Source organism: Pleurodeles waltl, chromosome 11 (assembly GCF_031143425.1).
Source record: "Pleurodeles waltl isolate 20211129_DDA chromosome 11, aPleWal1.hap1.20221129, whole genome shotgun sequence".
NCBI classification, from domain to species: Eukaryota; Metazoa; Chordata; class Amphibia; order Caudata; family Salamandridae; genus Pleurodeles; species Pleurodeles waltl.
In genome coordinates this window covers 158,356,439-158,373,411 of record NC_090450.1, presented here as the reverse complement: position 1 = coordinate 158,373,411, position 16,973 = coordinate 158,356,439, and positions in this window count along the sequence as shown.

The window sequence follows — 16,973 nt, the reverse complement described above, 5'->3', positions numbered from 1 at the left end:
AAGCTGTGCGACGGGTGCAGTTGCACCCGTCGCGTATTTCACTGTCTGCGCAGCAGACAGTGAAATACATGTAGGGGCCCTCTTACGGGGGCCCCTGCAATGCCCATGCCAGTGGCATGGGCACTGCAGGGGCCCCCAGGGGCCCCGCGACCCCCCCTACCGCCATCCGGATCTCGGCGGTCCGACTGCCGGGATCTGGATGGCGGTAGGGGGGGTCGGAATCCCCGCGGCGGTGCAGCAAGCTGCGCCGCCGCGGAGGATTCAATGGGGCCGCGGTACACTGGCGGGACCCCGCCAGTGGTGCCGGTCCGACCGCGGCTTTACCGCCGCGGTCGGAATCCCCATTGGAGCACCGCCGGCCTGTCGGCGGTGCTCCCGCGGTCCTCCGCCCTGGCGGTCAAAGACCGCCAGGGTCAGAATGACCACCCATATGTCTTCACAAATATAAGAGACTCTGACAAGAAAGAACAATTTGTGATTTCTGTTACAAAAACTAAAGCAGATTTATGTATACGTAGCATTGGGCGTATTCCAGTAGGGATAAGCGATTGTACCTTGATTTTAACTATTGAGAGTGTAAATAATAGTAGTTTTACAGCTTCACATAATACATATTTTGTTTGTGGTAACTATGGATATTACCAACTACCTGTTGGGTGGTCAGGTGTGTGTTATGTATCTTTCCTATTACCCCCTGTGTTTTTGGCCCCTGCATCATATCACCAAGATTTTAAACAGTTCAATGGCATCATTAAAAATAGATATAAAAGGACAATAAGTACAAATGAGGTAGACCAAACTGATACTAGCCTGCAACAATATGTTGATTTTAATTTAGGGTTGTTCTCCTTTGTGGGTGCTGTGTTAAACAGTAGGAAAGTGAGATGATTGACTAGGGTTGTGGAAGCTGTTACCAATCAGGCAGCTCTGGCACTTGGGAATATTACCGAGGAGCTCCAAATTGCGAGGATTGTAGCGCTCCAAAATCATATGGTACTAGATGTGATATTAGCTGATCGAGGTGGTGCATGTCGCATCATCGGTAGTAGTTGCTGTGTTTTTATTCCAGATCACTCACCTTCAGTATATGATGCAATATCTAAATTGCATAAAATTGCTGCGGAAATCCACACAGAGACTGGTACTTGGACTTTTTCTGGTTGGCTTTGGGCTCTTGTTTCCGCTTGGGGCTGGAAACTACTGACTATCCTGTGTGTAATGATTGCAATATTTTTCACATGCTGTATCTGTATTCAGTGTGGTCCAATGTTCTGCTCCATGTGTATTACTGCTTGTATGCCTACCAAAAGAAATATTACAGAAATGAAAGCACAACACATGTTAGATAAGGAAATAGCTGAAATGATGAGCATAAATATACAAGATGAATATTTAGATTATCCCAGAAATACGAATGTCTTCAGCTAATGCTGAAAGGGTTGTCTGTTGAAATGTAATAGCGATTAGATTAAGCATTAGCAGAAGACATCTTGTATTTAGCAACTATTGTGAACATTTGGCGGAATCCATTTTGTATTCACGGCAGCCATTTTCTCTGCCATGTGCTCGCCATGTGCTCTGTCCTACCTTTCTGTTAACTACTCTTGAAAATCTGTCTAGTGACAAGTTATATTTAGCATCTCCCACTTTCGCACATGCCCAGTAAGATCTGCAGCTGTTAGTAATCAGTAACAGACAGTAGTGTGTCAACTAGTCCTTGAAACTGTTAGCCCCTCCTACCTGTCGACTGTGCATTTCCATATGAAGTCTTGCTTCTATAATTGTACCACCTTCTTTTAGCCCCTGCGTGGGTATAAAAGGACCATGCTCTCTTAGTTCAGTGTGCTACTTCAAACATTACCGAAGGGTGCTGTTTGAACTGTAGTACCACCTCATGAGTTTTAATAAACTTTGTCTTTTATTTCAGTTTCTGTGCCACCTTATTCCCACATGGTCTGAGGACTTTGTGCAGAAAAGGGCGAACCCCTTGCACTAGTAGGCCTTGCTGAGGCTTACTTCAACAGCGGGGGTTTAGGTTTGGAAGGGGTGTGCTTGGGCTTTGGGTCTGGGAGGCGGTGGGGGTTTGTCTTAAGGTTAGATGGTGGGAGAGTGGTTTGGAGCAGGTGGTGTGAGTGGGTACAGTGTTTGCCTTAGAGGGAGGCTTTTTGGATGGGGAGGGATATGGGAAACACCAGGGGACCCATGGGAGGACTGGGAGCTGGAGGGACTGGGCTGGGGGAGGGGAACATGATGCTTAGGGACAAAAGCAGCAGTTCCTGTCTCCCCTGTGGTGCTCCCCTCACCTTCCAACCCACTGGTCCCCTTGGCATCGGTAGACTCTGCCTCCTGGGTCCCGTGGGATGCAGCCTCCCCACTCGCCGGTGCCCCGTCTCCTTCGCCTGATGATGCTAATGCACACAAGGACAGAAGAATACAAAGAGGGATGGTGAGGGAGAAAGAAAGAAAGCATAAGGCCAATTACAACACTTATGCCACATATAAGCCACACTTCACAGTAATACACAAGCACCATACAGTATACTGTGCCATACACCAGACCACACGAATGGCTACTGACAACAAGAGACCAGTCAATTTGAAGCTCTTACCATCCTCCATCAACAACACTACAGTGATACAGCAGCAGACTGTGACTACTCACTAAACCATGTGTGGGAGGTAACTAAGGGACACCTTCACTTACCCCATGACAGTGTGTGAAGAACTTGCATTTGCCTGGACATACCACATAGCTAGTAGAAGCAGCAGTACATGAGAGTCACCAATCTTCATTTTAGTTCCAGGATGCATCCCTCTACATATGTAGCCATGTCTGTAACTCACAACTACGTATCAGACAGACCAATAAGCATTACAATAAAGACCTCAGCTACAAACCCCACCAGAGGTTACTTAGGCATCCACTAGCTATTGACAAACCATGCAATCACTATGCAACTCAATACCTACACGGAGCGCACTTTGAGTACTCACTCCCTTGTGGCTGCCCTCAAGCACCCATCCAGTTCTGGGTAGGCACCACCAGTATGCGGCCCATGGGGGGGATCAGGGTCCGACGGGCACCCCTGCCTCATTGGGTGGACATCCCCAGCTGGGCCTCTGTGGTCTTCTGGGCCCAGCGTCTGAGGTCCTCCCACCAGTTTCTGCAGTGAGTGCTTCACCGGCTATGGACCCCCATAGTGTGCACTTCCTTGGCGATGGCTCGCCACAATCCCTTCTTTTGATGGGCACAGACCTGCATGGGAGACACATAGGTAAGGACACATTTATGTAGACTCCTCAACCAGTTACTGCAATGGACTATCCATATCACAGTCATGCTACACATGATACGTACCTATGTGCACATAAAGGTTGCATGACACAACACTCTCAAAAGGACATTTTGCATGCACACACATGCAACTACATACAACCATGTCACATCTACAATACAGAAAAGGTGCTTACCTGCTTATCTGGAGCCCCATACAACTGTCCATACAGTGGTAAGACCCCATCCACAAGCTTCACAAGTTCTTCTGGTATGAAGGCTGGGGCCCTATCCCTTGTAGAATGTGACATTGTGGCTTTCAGATACAGGACACAGCAGCACACACAGTGGAGATCTTGATAGCTGGACAGTCAGGAGTCAAGTGAAATGGCTTTTGGAAAATGGTGGTCACAGCCACAGCGGTGATTACTGTCACCACTGGTGGTGATATTCATTGGCCCCTATTCTCCATAGACATCAATGTTATCCAATGAGGAGTTGCACGGTGGTTCTGTCCGCCCACCTCCATGATGAATGACGCCGGCAGAGTGAGGTCACTTCCATCTGTCCTCTGATTGCAGGACAGGCGACTGCCATTTTATACTATTATTTATCATTGTACCCATGTCACGTATGCTCTCATTATTCTAATGAGACTACTGGATTTGAGCGGCAGAATCGCCTGCGGTGTGGGGGGACTGAGTCTAACCCACTACAGGAGACCCTGTTGGCCTAATCCGGGCTTCTTGTTCCGGCTAACTAGCAGTGCCTCATCTCTACCCAAGAGGAGGGATGATTGGGCAGCTGAGCGAATGACATAAATTGACTCCTCAGGGAAATCGTGGTCACTCATATCGCATCCATTTCTCTCAGTTACATTAGTCTCACGTATACAAGGACAAGCAGAGGCAGTATATGTTTCACTAAGGTTTTAATGAAGCAACTGCATCTTAGATAATAAAGCATTCACTGCAATAACCAGGACGATAAAGCATGACAGGATTAAAATTGTGACAAGGAGAGTGAAACATAAAAATAACATTGCCATGTTGTCACTAGAGTCAATAGACTAATTCCTACCTAGGCTAGATGAGAGCACAGCATGTTGAGGTCCAGTTCTGCCCTTCAGGTTCCCCTGGCAAGACAAGACATCATCCCTCATACTTGAGCAAGAAATCTGACATCTACAGAGGCAGATGTAGCGAAGCGTTCAGCAATCAGCATACAGTCGTGGTCATCTGGCTGAAATCTCCCTCTAACGTGTATGGGAGAGGAAAGTGTTTTTATAATAAAACAGCTGATGTTCTGAGAAAATGTCCCTACGTAAGGATGTGTATGTTTCTATGAATACCAGAGACAAAGCATTACCACGCTATCTTACTGCAGCCTTGAGAGAAGCACAGAGTGAACGAAATGTCTTGTTTAAGAACGCAGTGCTGGCCGAGGCAAAGAACAGATAGATAGAGAGAAATTAAACAAGACTGCAAATGTGATTTTTGTTAAAATAATCAGCGAAGCTGAATAAAATATATCTAGGTTAATGTGCACAGCGGCAGGCCTAGTGTGCTAAAATAAAGTGCATGGAGCTATAACTAAAATGGCTACACAACACCCTCCCCTTGCCGGTTTAAAGGTGGTTCAAAGACTAATTATGTATAAAAGCTACTAAAATTGAACCTAAGATATATAATAAAATGTCAATAATGACAAGTTAGAAAAGACACAAGCATATTTCAAAGGACAATTTATAAATGTTAACTTGTGGCTTAAAAAGACCGAATTTCAAGAGTAGGAAGTTGTCCATAGAATCCGGGACAATTGAAGACAGGAAATGTTCCACTTTGGCAGGAAGTAAAGTAGGAAACTCATTGCCAAGAAGAACCAAGTGTTCCAAAGCCTGAGTGTCAGCCAAGGCTGCAGCATTCCGTGGTGTGCCCAATAATGAGTTCAGAGCTGCATCCTCCATTTTGGGCCACTCATAAGCAGCTTCCCGTAGCAAACGCACCCTCAACGCGCATGTCTGGTAATGAGCCCTTAGCAAGAACATCAACAAATCAGTGTCCAATGAAAGCAAGCGCTGCTTAGAAAGACAAACTTTCAGTGCATGTTCGAACGAGCACCAGAGGCACCGAAACACGGGCTGCACACAATACAAAACCAGTCTGAATGACGGAGACCAGTCACCCTTCAATTGCTCCAGGAGTGTTGCTCCAAAGTACTGCATCATGCATTCACGACACAGCTGTGCTGGTGGGAGTGCTTTAATTCCTCCTTTTTGCGGTTTGACAGCCATTGCGCAGAAAAAGTAAATACTGGAGAATATTGAGTGGATGGCTGATGGTACTAAACCGAATATAGAGGAGAAGGTGTGAACGAAACCAGAACCAACAGCCATAAAGAAATTTGCGATTCCAGTAGTATTGGACACATTAAATATTCATCCCACAAGCTCACCAAAGTGTCTTCGAAAGTTGGTACTTAAAAGGGACTGTATCTCTGCTGATGACCTAGCCACCTGAAGTGCATAGGTCTTGCATGCAGAAGTGAGCCCCACATGTCTTTGGAACAATAAAGCCTTGAGTCTACTCAACTTGTCAAAATTCACATAAGAAGTAGCATTATGGGGCCAAATCTCAGCTACTTCTCTGTGTCTTTTAGGAGGAAAAAGTATGTTCCCCAGAATGTAACAATCATAGAGACCGAAACAACATAAACTATTCCGGCTCGCATCCAACAACAGTTTTCACTATTGAGGAGGACATAGCTGCCATTTGAAAGCACCTGGAACGCAGGTCTAATTAAGGGGACTGGAAATCCCTTCAGATAACAAACCAAGTTTGCTGCTGAAGCGTTACACGCCCTGCGCAAGGACAACTGTTCACAAACCATCGAATGGCTGACAGAAGTCTCACATTCACTACTGCTAAGAGAGACCTCTTTCATACCACTGAGACATTTGTATGAGAAGGGTAGCTCCCACACCTCATATATGTAACTATCTCCCAACCTTTCATTTCTGCCTACTGGAATGTGTTTAAAACACGAAGTGAATTGGAATGTTGAAATTGGCAGATTAATGACCTCATGTATTAACCACTCAGCAGATGGTATTTCAACCACAGTAAAAGGCAACTTTTCAATATTTAACATGACATAAGTTGCTTCTTTCTTAGCCATTAGATGTTGATGTCGCGTTAAATTAAATGTAGAAAATATGTCCCTTGTGCTAATGTGTTGCCAGGGAACGCGACCTGCCTTCAATGTTTGAAGTGTCTAACCCAAGTGCATAATGGACCTTAGTTGACTCTGTCCATGGGGTAACGAAGACATATCACTTTGTATTATGTCTACTGCAGAAGAAACAATTTTGTTTAAGGTGTATATCGGTCAGACAGGGTATTAACCCCATGATCCACAATGGCTAATGCCTTCTGTAATTTTTCCTGGTCTATTTGCCTTAACCCCTTCCCAGCCAAGGACGTAATAGTTATGTCCAGTGGTGTGGCGCTGAGGTGCCACGGATGGAACCATTACATCATGGTGGAGGCCCTTGAGGGGAAGCGCTGGCGCTCCCCCTTGGGCATCCCCCCCACACCCCAGGACAGGGCACGAAGGGAAATCGCATCCCCTTCCACCCCCACCCCCACATCCCCCAGTGACGTCTGATGACATTAGCATGCCAATGTGTGCTCTGATTAGTTTCTCCTCAGTACTGGGGCCAGGGGAGGCAGAGAGGCATGAAAAGGGAATGAAAGCTTTTTCCATCTCTTTTTATGTCTCTCTGTGCATTCCTGCAGCACGATCGCATACTGCAGGAAGCCACTAGACACCAGGATTGTTTTTGTGGAAATTGTCATAAGGGGAGCGGCTGCTTGGGCAAGGGCTGCTCCCCAAAGGGGGGCATTTTATTTAAGGCCATTTCTGCCCCGCACCTGAAAGGGGTAATGGTGTTTCAGCTCTCCCCCGCACACTAAAACATCTCATCCCATGGCAAGCAAGAGGACATTTGATTATTTTGGGTTTTGGTTTTACATTTGGGCCAGGAGAGCTTGGCTAACTCTCAAAATTGTCCCACTTGGAATGGTGAGTGCTGCACTTTTTGACTTTGGGATGCTGCCATGTAGAAAAATCCACAAGACCTAGACACATCTGAAAACTAAACATATGGGTGAGTCCAGGGTGGTGTGCTTCACATGCACCCCAAACCAATTTCTTACCCACAATGCCCTGCAAACCTCCAACTTTGCTGGAAATCACACATATTTTCTACATTTTTGTGATGGAACCTTCTGGAATCTGCAGGAATCCACAAAATTCCTATCACCTAGCTTTGTCTCATCTATACCGATAAAAATTCTGCCCCACTTGTCAGCCTAAAATTTTTTTTTTTCAAACTGCACTTTTGGACCCGCTTTGGTTCCCCCTCATTTTCGACAGGTTTTTGGCTCTTCCCTGTCACAGGCACTTGGCCCACCTACACAAGTGAGGTATAATTTTTACCAGGAGACCGAGGGGAATGTTGGGTGGTAGGAAATTTGTCCCAGTGCAGTGATCCCACACAGAAATGTGGGAAAAAATTTATTATTTAGCTACATTTGAGGTTTGCTGAGGATTCTGGGTAAGAAAACACTGGGGTATCCACGCAAGTTACACCTCCCTGGACTCCCTCGGGTGTCTAGTTTTCAGAAATGTCTGGGGTTGGTAGGTTTCCCTGTATGGCTGCTGAGCCCAGGACCAAAAACGCAGGTGCCTCCCCCGCCCCACAAAAGCAGGTAGTTTTCTTATTTGATAATTTGATGAGTCCAGATAGTGTTTTGGGGAATTTCCTTTCATGGGCACTAGGCCTACCCACACCAGTGAGGTACCATTTTTATCGGGAGACTTGGGGGAACACTGCGTAGAAGGAAATGTGTGGCTCCTCTCACATTCCAGAACTTTCTGTCACTGAAATGTGAGTAAAAAGTGTTTTTTGGCCAAATTTTGAGGTGTGCAAAGGATTCTGGGTAACAGAACCAGGTGAGAGCCCCACAAGTCACCCCATCCAGGATTCCCTAGGTGTGTAGTTTAAAAAAATGCACAGGGTTCATAGGTTTACTTAGGTGCAGACTGAGCTAGAGGCAAAAATCCACAGCTTGGCACTTTGTAAAAAACAGCTCCATTTTCTTTGGGAGAATGTGATGTGTCCATGTTGTGTTTTGGGACATTTTCTGTCGCAAGCACTAGGCCTACCCACACATGTGAGGTACCATTTTTATTGGGAGATATGGGGAATGCTGCGTGGAAGTAAATTTGTGGCTCCTCTCAGATTCCAGAACTTTCTGTCACCGAAATGTGAGGAAAAAGTGTTTTTTTGGCCAAATTTTGAGTTTTGCAAAGGATTCTGGGTAACAGAACCTGGTGAGAGCCCCACATGTCACCCATTTAGATTCCCCTAGGTGTCTTGTTTCAAAAGATGCACAGGTTTTGTAGGTTTCCTTAGGTGCCGGGTGAACTAGAAGCCAAAATCCACAGCTAGGCACTTTCCAAAAAACAACTCTGTTTTCTTTGGGAAAATGTGATGTGTTCATGTTGTGTTTTGGGGCATTTCCTGTCGCGAGCGCTAGGCCTACCACATAAGTGAGGTACCATTTTTACCGCAAGACTTGGAGGAACACTGGGTGGAAGGAAATTTGTGGCTCCTCTCTGATCCCAGAACTTTCTGTCACCAAAATGTGAGGAAAAAAAGTGTTTTTTTGACCATATTTTGAGGTTTGCAAAGGATTCTGGGTGACAGAACCTGGTGAGAGCTCCACAAGTCACCTCATCCTGGATTCCCCTACGTGTCTAGTTTTCAAAAATGCACAGGTTTGGTAGGTTTCCCTAGGTGTCAGCTGAGCAAGAGGCCAAAATCTACAGCTAGGCACTGTGCAAAAAACACGTCAGATTTCAATGTAAAAATGTGATGTGTCCATCTTGCATTTCCTGTCATGAGCATTAGGCCTACCTAGGCAAGTAAGGTACCATTTTTATCAGGAGACTTGGGGAAACGCAGAATGGCAGAGCAAGTGTTATTCCCCCTTGTTTTTCTCTACATTTTTTCCTTCCAAATGTAGGACAGTGTGTAAAAAAGATGACTATTTGAGAAATGCCCTGTAATTCACATGGTATTATGGGGACCCCGGAATTCAGAGATGTACAAATAACCACTGCTTCTCAACACATTATCTTGTGCCCATTTTGGAAATACAAAGGTTTCCTTGATACCTATTTTTCACTCTTTATATTTCAGCAAATGAATAGCTGTATAGCCGGTATAGAATGAAAACCCATTGCAAGGTGCAGCTCATTTATTGGCTCTGGATACCTAGGGTTCTAGATGAACCTACAATCCCTATATATCCTCGCAACCAGCAGAGTCCAGCAGACATAACGGTATATTGCTTTTACAAATATGACATCGCATTAAAAAGTTACAGAGTAACACGTGGTGAGAAATTGCTGTTTTTTTCACCTCAATTTCATTTTTTTTTTATTTTAGCTGTTATTTTCTGTAGGAAAACCATGTAGGATCCACATGAATGACCCCTTGCTTAATTGAAAGTTTGATTAGTTTCTCCTCAGTACTGGGGCCAGGGGAGGCAGAGAGGCATGAAAAGGGAATGAAAGCTTTTTCCATCTCTTTTTATGTCTCTCTGTGCATTCCTGCAGCACGATCGCATACTGCAGGAAGCCACTAGACACCAGGATTGTTTTTGTGGAAATTGTCATAAGGGGAGCGGCTGCTTGGGCAAGGGCTGCTCCCCAAAGGGGGGCATTTTATTTAAGGCCATTTCTGCCCCGCACCTGAAAGGGGTAATGGTCTTTCAGCTCTCCCCCGCACACTAAAACATCTCATCCTATGGCAAGCAAGAGGACATTTGATTATTTTGGGTTTTGGTTTTACATTTGGGCCAGGAGAGCTTGGCTAACTCTCAAAATTGTCCCACTTGGAATGGTGAGTGCTGCACTTTTTGACTTTGGGATGCTGCCATGTAGAAAAATCCACAAGACCTAGACACATCTGAAAACTAAACATATGGGTGAGTCCAGGGTGGTGTGCTTCACATGCACCCCAAACCATTTTCTTACCCACAATGCCCTGCAAACCTCCAACTTTGCTCGAAATCACACATATTTTCTACATTTTTGTGATGGAACCTTCTGGAATCTGCAGGAATCCACAAAATTCCTACCACCTAGCTTTGTCTCATCTATACCGATAAAAATTCTGCCCCACTTGTCAGCCTAAAAATGTTTTTTTTTCAAACTGCACTTTTGGACCCGCTTTTGTTCCCCCTCATTTTCGACAGGTTTTTGGCTCTTCCCTGTCACAGGCACTTGGCCCACCTACACAAGTGAGGTATAATTTTTACCGGGAGACCGAGGGGAATGTTGGGTGGTAGGAAATTTGTCCCAGTGCAGTGATCCCACACAGAAATGTGGGAAAAATTTGATTATTTAGCTACATTTGAGGTTTGCTGAGGATTCTGGTTAAGAAAACACTGGGGTATCCACGCAAGTTACACCTCCCTGGACTCCCTCGGGTGTCTAGTTTTCAGAAATGACTGGGGTTGGTAGGTTTCCCTGTATGGCTGCTGAGCCCAGGACCAAAAACGCAGGTGCCTCCCCCGCCCCACAAAAGCAGGTAGTTTTCTTATTTGATAATTTGATGAGTCCAGATAGTGTTTTGGGGAATTTCCTTTCATGGGCACTAGGCCTACCCACACCAGTGAGGTACCATTTTTATCGGGAGACTTGGGGGAACACTGCGTAGAAGGAAATGTGTGGCTCCTCTCACATTCCAGAACTTTCTGTCACTGAAATGTGAGTAAAAAGTGTTTTTGGGCCAAATTTTGAGGTGTGCAAAGGATTCTGGGTAACAGAACCAGGTGAGAGCCCCACAAGTCACCCCATCCAGGATTCCCTAGGTGTCTAGTTTAAAAAAATGCACAGGGTTCATAGGTTTACTTAGGTGCAGACTGAGCTAGAGGCAAAAATCCACAGCTTGGCACTTTGTAAAAAACAGCTCCATTTTCTTTGGGAGAATGTGATGTGTCCATGTTGTGTTTTGGGGCATTTTCTGTCGCAAGCACTAGGCCTACCCACACATGTGAGGTACCATTTTTATTGGGAGATATGGGGAATGCTGCGTGGAAGTACATTTGTGGCTCCTCTCAGATTCCAGAACTTTCTGTCACCGAAATGTGAGGAAAAAGTGTTTTTTTGGCCAAATTTTGCGTTTTGCAAAAAATTTTGGGTAACAGAACCTGGTGAGAGCCCCACATGTCACCCATGTAGATTCCCCTAGGTGTCTAGTTTTAAAAGATGCACAGGTTTTGTAGGTTTACTTAGGTGCCGGGTGAACTAGAAGCCAAAATCCACAGCTAGGCACTTTCCAAAAAACAACTCTGTTTTCTTTGGGAAAATGTGATGTGTTCATGTTGTGTTTTGGGGCATTTCCTGTCGCGAGCGCTAGGCCTACCACATAAGTGAGGTACCATTTTTACCGCAAGACTTGGAGGAACACTGGGTGGAAGGAAATTTGTGGCTCCTCTCTGATCCCAGAACTTTCTGTCACCAAAATGTGAGGAAAAAAATTGTTTTTTTGACCATATTTTGAGGTTTGCAAAGGATTCTGGGTGACAGAACCTGGTGAGAGCTCCACAAGTCACCCCATCCTGGATTCCCCTAGGTGTCTAGTTTTCAAAAATGCACAGGTTTGGTAGGTTTCCTTAGGTGTCAGCTGAGCAAGAGGCCAAAATCTACAGCTAGGCACTGTGCAAAAAACACGTCAGATTTCAATGTAAAAATGTGATGTGTCCATCTTGCATTTCCTGTCATGAGCATTAGGCCTACCTAGGCAAGTAAGGTACCATTTTTATCAGGAGACTTGGGCAAACGCAGAATGGCAGAGCAAGTGTTATTCCCCCCTGTTTTTCTCTACATTTTTTCCTTCCAAATGTAGGACAGTGTGTAAAAAAGATGACTATTTGAGAAATGCCCTGTAATTCACATGGTATTATGGGGACCCCGGAATTCAGAGATGTACAAATAACCACTGCTTCTCAACACATTATCTTGTGCCCATTTTGGAAATACAAAGGTTTCCTTGATACCTATTTTTCACTCTTTATATTTCAGCAAATGAATAGCTGTATAGCCGGTATAGAATGAAAACCCATTGCAAGGTGCAGCTCATTTATTGGCTCTGGATACCTAGGGTCCTTGATGAACCTACAATCCCTATATATCCTCGCAACCAGAAGAGTCCAGCAGACATAACGGTATATTGCTTTTACAAATATGACATCGCATTAAAAAGTTACAGAGAAACACGTGGTGAGAAATTGCTGTTTTTTTCACCTCAATTTCATTTTATTTTTATTTTAGCTGTTATTTTCTGTAGGAAAACCATGTAGGATCCACATGAATGACCCCTTGCTTAATTGAAATTTTTGTCTACTGTTCAGCAATGTTTAGCTTTCTGGGATCCAGCATTGGTTTCACACCCATTTCTGTCACTAACTGGAAGGAGGCTAAAAGCACAAAATATAGTGAAAATGGGGGATCTCCCAGTAAAATGCCAAAATTGTGTTAAAAATATGGTTTTCTGAATCAGGTCGGCTTGTTCCTGAAAGCTGGGAAGATGGTGATTTTAGCATTGCATACTCTTTGTTAATGCCATTTCAGGGGGAAAAAAAATAGAAGCCTTCTTCTGCAGTCCTTTCTTCCCATTTATTATTTTAAAACTAAATTTTTGCTGTATTTTGGCTAATTGCTTGGTCTCCTCCAGGGGAACCCACAAACTCTAAGTACCTCCAAAATCCCTAGGATGTTGGAAAAAAAGGACACAAATTTGGCGTGGGTAGCTTATGTGGACAAAACGTTATGAGGGCCTAAGCACGAACTGCCCTGAATAGCCAAATAAAGGCTTGCCACCTGACGGGGAAAAGGCCTGGCAGCGAAGAGGTTAACCGGGCAGCAGCTTCCTGTTGGGAAAGCTTCCAAATTTCATTATATACTGCATATAAGAAGTGCTTTCTGTGTTGTTTTCTGGGGACTAACAGGAAATCCTGTAAGTCAGTGCTACTGGGCAGGAGACTGAGGTGAACAGCATCTAGTGAGGAACTCTTCAACCATCGTTTCCCTACACTGTATGTTGTTGCTATACCCACATGTTCGGATGACACATATCGAGGGTCCGGCCTACTAGTTCTAAAACCCCCCGTGGAGTTTAGAAAACGTTTGTGACACCCATTGGTATCTATTGGCCAAAATAACCGCCTGCCAGGAAGTGACAGTGAAGCATTAAACGTGCCATTCTGGACCCATTCATCGAGCTGATCTTCAGTTGCATTTATATACTTTTGTTAAATCTTTTAGGGGCAAGAATACTGGGTGGTTTCAATTCCTTAAACTTTGCTAAGCCTAAACAACTAGCTTGTTGTACAGTTTCATTAAGAATATCATTTGAACAGGTATCAGGCATGCTCTGAACAAAGCTTCCTTCACCCTTATTTGCCAATTTCTAGTTCCCCACACACTTTTTAAGTCAATTGACTTCAGCCATTATTCATAGCCTTCTACAGCGAACCGGGAAACAAAGGAATCTGAATAAATGAATTTCTTATCTCTTAATAATAATATGTGTACATTTTCCATCGATGGCAATTTAAAATAATATGCTCAGCATTTTTAAAATTGTGCCAGAGAAATATGCAAACTTTTCCGAATATGTTTCAGAACTCCCCTGTGGTGGAGTCGGACAATGTTCCCATTGTGTATAATTAAAGATAGTCTTTGGGGTACTTGCTCTGTGAATGAAGTGGTGCCCATAATAACATCTTCACTTTCAAATGCATTATAATACTGAAATTCAGTCATCATAGAATCAACTGTTTTCACATCCCAGTCATCAGAAACAACTCTGGGTATTATTGCATCGTTCATTGAAAGTTTAAACACATATTGTATTTGAATGACCTCTGTCTGGCCTATATATCAAATGTTACTTTATCCCAAACAATCCCAACAGGAATTGTTACTGCGGAAATGTTCACAAAAGACAAGTCTCTGCAGACCTTGTGAGAAGAAAAATTGGGTTTTAGGACCTCATCCACCAGTTCAACTGTTGATCTTTCAGGAAGAAAATGACCATGTATTAATAGAAAGAATGTTATGACAAAACCAATCGAAAGGAGGAAAGCTACTACCGTCAAAGAGAGCCATGGATAGTTACATGGGAAAATAAAGTAATTTGCTTTAAGCCAGTTTATCAGCTTAAGTGTTTTTGGCAGTTCAGATGTAGAAGAACCAAATTAATCCAAAAAAGTGTCGTTGACGTCTGCAAAGTATCCAGAAGCCATTCGTGCAAAAGCTAGAGCTGTATTTGTAGGAGGAGAACTGGTAGGGGTCTCCCGCGGTGGTTCATAGTGAATGACGCTATCCGTCTGTGTTGAAGTTGTGTCAAATCGATCAGTACTTTCAGTATTTTTTGTTGAAACACATGTTTGTGGAACAAATGCAAGATAATTTTCCACCCTCCCCAAGCTTGGAGAGGTGTCAGCATCGCTGCTTAAAACTTGTAACAGGACTTTTTGACCAGTAGTGAGAGGGATTCAGGAACTACTGGCTGTTCCTCTTGGTCTGCTGTGCAGGATCAGCCACATGGTGTAACTTGACATTGTCAATAGATACAAAGCAGTTTTCTTTAGCACCAGCCAACGGTGGAATGACATTTCTGGTACCGTGCATTCCCAAGCCTGGGTCCGGTGTACGATAAGAAGGACCAAACCCCTTTTTCACAGCTACCTTTTCACATAATAGATCCCCAACCTTAGGAATCCAGCCGGTGGGTGTTATTGATACATCCATAGTTCCTGTGGAGGCAGCATTGGCAGAAGCATTGTCATCATAGAACTATTATAATTCCTGCAAGACAGTGACACGTTCATTTATGTCAAAGGGTGTTTCTGTTGCCTCCACACCAGGGCCATCAAGATCTGGAACATATATTTGAATTCTGAACAGGCACTCGTATGAAGTATGACCCCCCAAGGACCTTCTAGGCAGATTGTTAAGTGCTCTCTGGTCTCCATACCGGTGGTTAAGCCAACTACAACCCGTACCTAAGTCTCTGGCTGTTAAGGACTGCTTTAAATTATGTTTTTTTCACTCCACAACACTATTTCCCTTGCAATGAAATGGAGACGAGTAATGGAGTTGGACCCCTAATGAAGCCATGGCGTCCCTGAATGCTCTTGAGGTGAAATCAGGGCCCTGGTCCGAGTGGAAAGCTGCAACTGCATATGTACCGATAAAGACTTGCAAACCTTTAATAACAGTCCGAGGGTCAGCCAAGCCTTGTGGCAACATAGAAATCTGGAGCAAGAGTCAACAGTGACTAAAATGTGTTTGTATGCACTATCCGGTGGTAGGGGACCACAATGGTCCAAGTACACACATTGTAATGGTTTGTTGGAAATTAGGAGGGGTGTCTGTGGTGGGCGTTTGACCGTGGAACCCTTAATTTGTTGGCAGGTGTCACAACAAAGGACGTACTGCTTGGCCTGTTTGTATAGACCTGGCCACCAATAACGTGCTTGCAACAATGATATTGTAGCCGCCACACCAGCATGGCAGATGCTACCTCCTCATGCACTGCTTTATTAAACTCTGATCTTATGACTTTTTTGGGAATTACTCGAACCCCCATGCCTGGTATCTTTACTTCAGGGTTAAGGCAGCCTCCCATTTGGTAGGAATATTTAGCAGGAAATGCCTTTGGATAGGGCGTGCCTTCAGCCGTGGCTTTCACTACAGCCCATATGTCATTGTCCAGTTTCGTTCCTGAACAGCTTACTGCAGCAACAGCAGCCGTAGCTACTGCTGATTTTGCGGTTTCATCAGCCAGTGTATTTCCAGCAACGTGTTTTCCAATGCGCTGGTGTCCAATTGTATGTACAACATGGACATTTGGTAGCGTTTCCTTTAGATCCGCTACTTTCCCCCACAGAAGTCTGTGTTTGATGGTGTTGCCTTTAGAATCTCTGAACCCATTCTGGCGCCAGTAATGCAGGTATTCATTGAATGACTGGACAGAATAGTACGAATCACAGACAATGAGTGTTAGCTGTGCAGGATCCGTGTGTTCCAGTGCCATCACCAGAGCCTTTAGCTCTGCTAATTGTGCTGTGCAATCCCATAGGGTTTGCGTTAATCTATGTTGGGGACAAAATTTATCATCCTCCATATAGCCACTACCAACTGTGCAAGCAGCAGAGTATTGAAGTTTTGTGCCAAATGCAGGTTGCACTGAGCCATTGGTATTCATGACTCTTTGATATTGATCAATAGGCAGTGTATTTGATGGAACTGGGTATTCTAATTCATATTGCAAAAATTCTTGAGTTTGTAATTTTGGGTCAAAAATGTAATCTACATCAGTGGCTGTCAAAGGCGTTGCCCATTGAATCCAACGTGGATGTAATGCTTTAGCATTGGAAACGCTGGCTTTGGTAACAGCCTTAAGGGCTGGTTTTGGGGAGATGACAATAATGTGTTTGCCTTGGGCTAGAGGTCTTTTTTTAATGACGGCCATCTGAACAGCAGTGAGAATTTTCTCAGTGGGAGCCAAGCGTTGTTCTGCTGCTGAATACAAATGGGATTTGTATGCAATCTG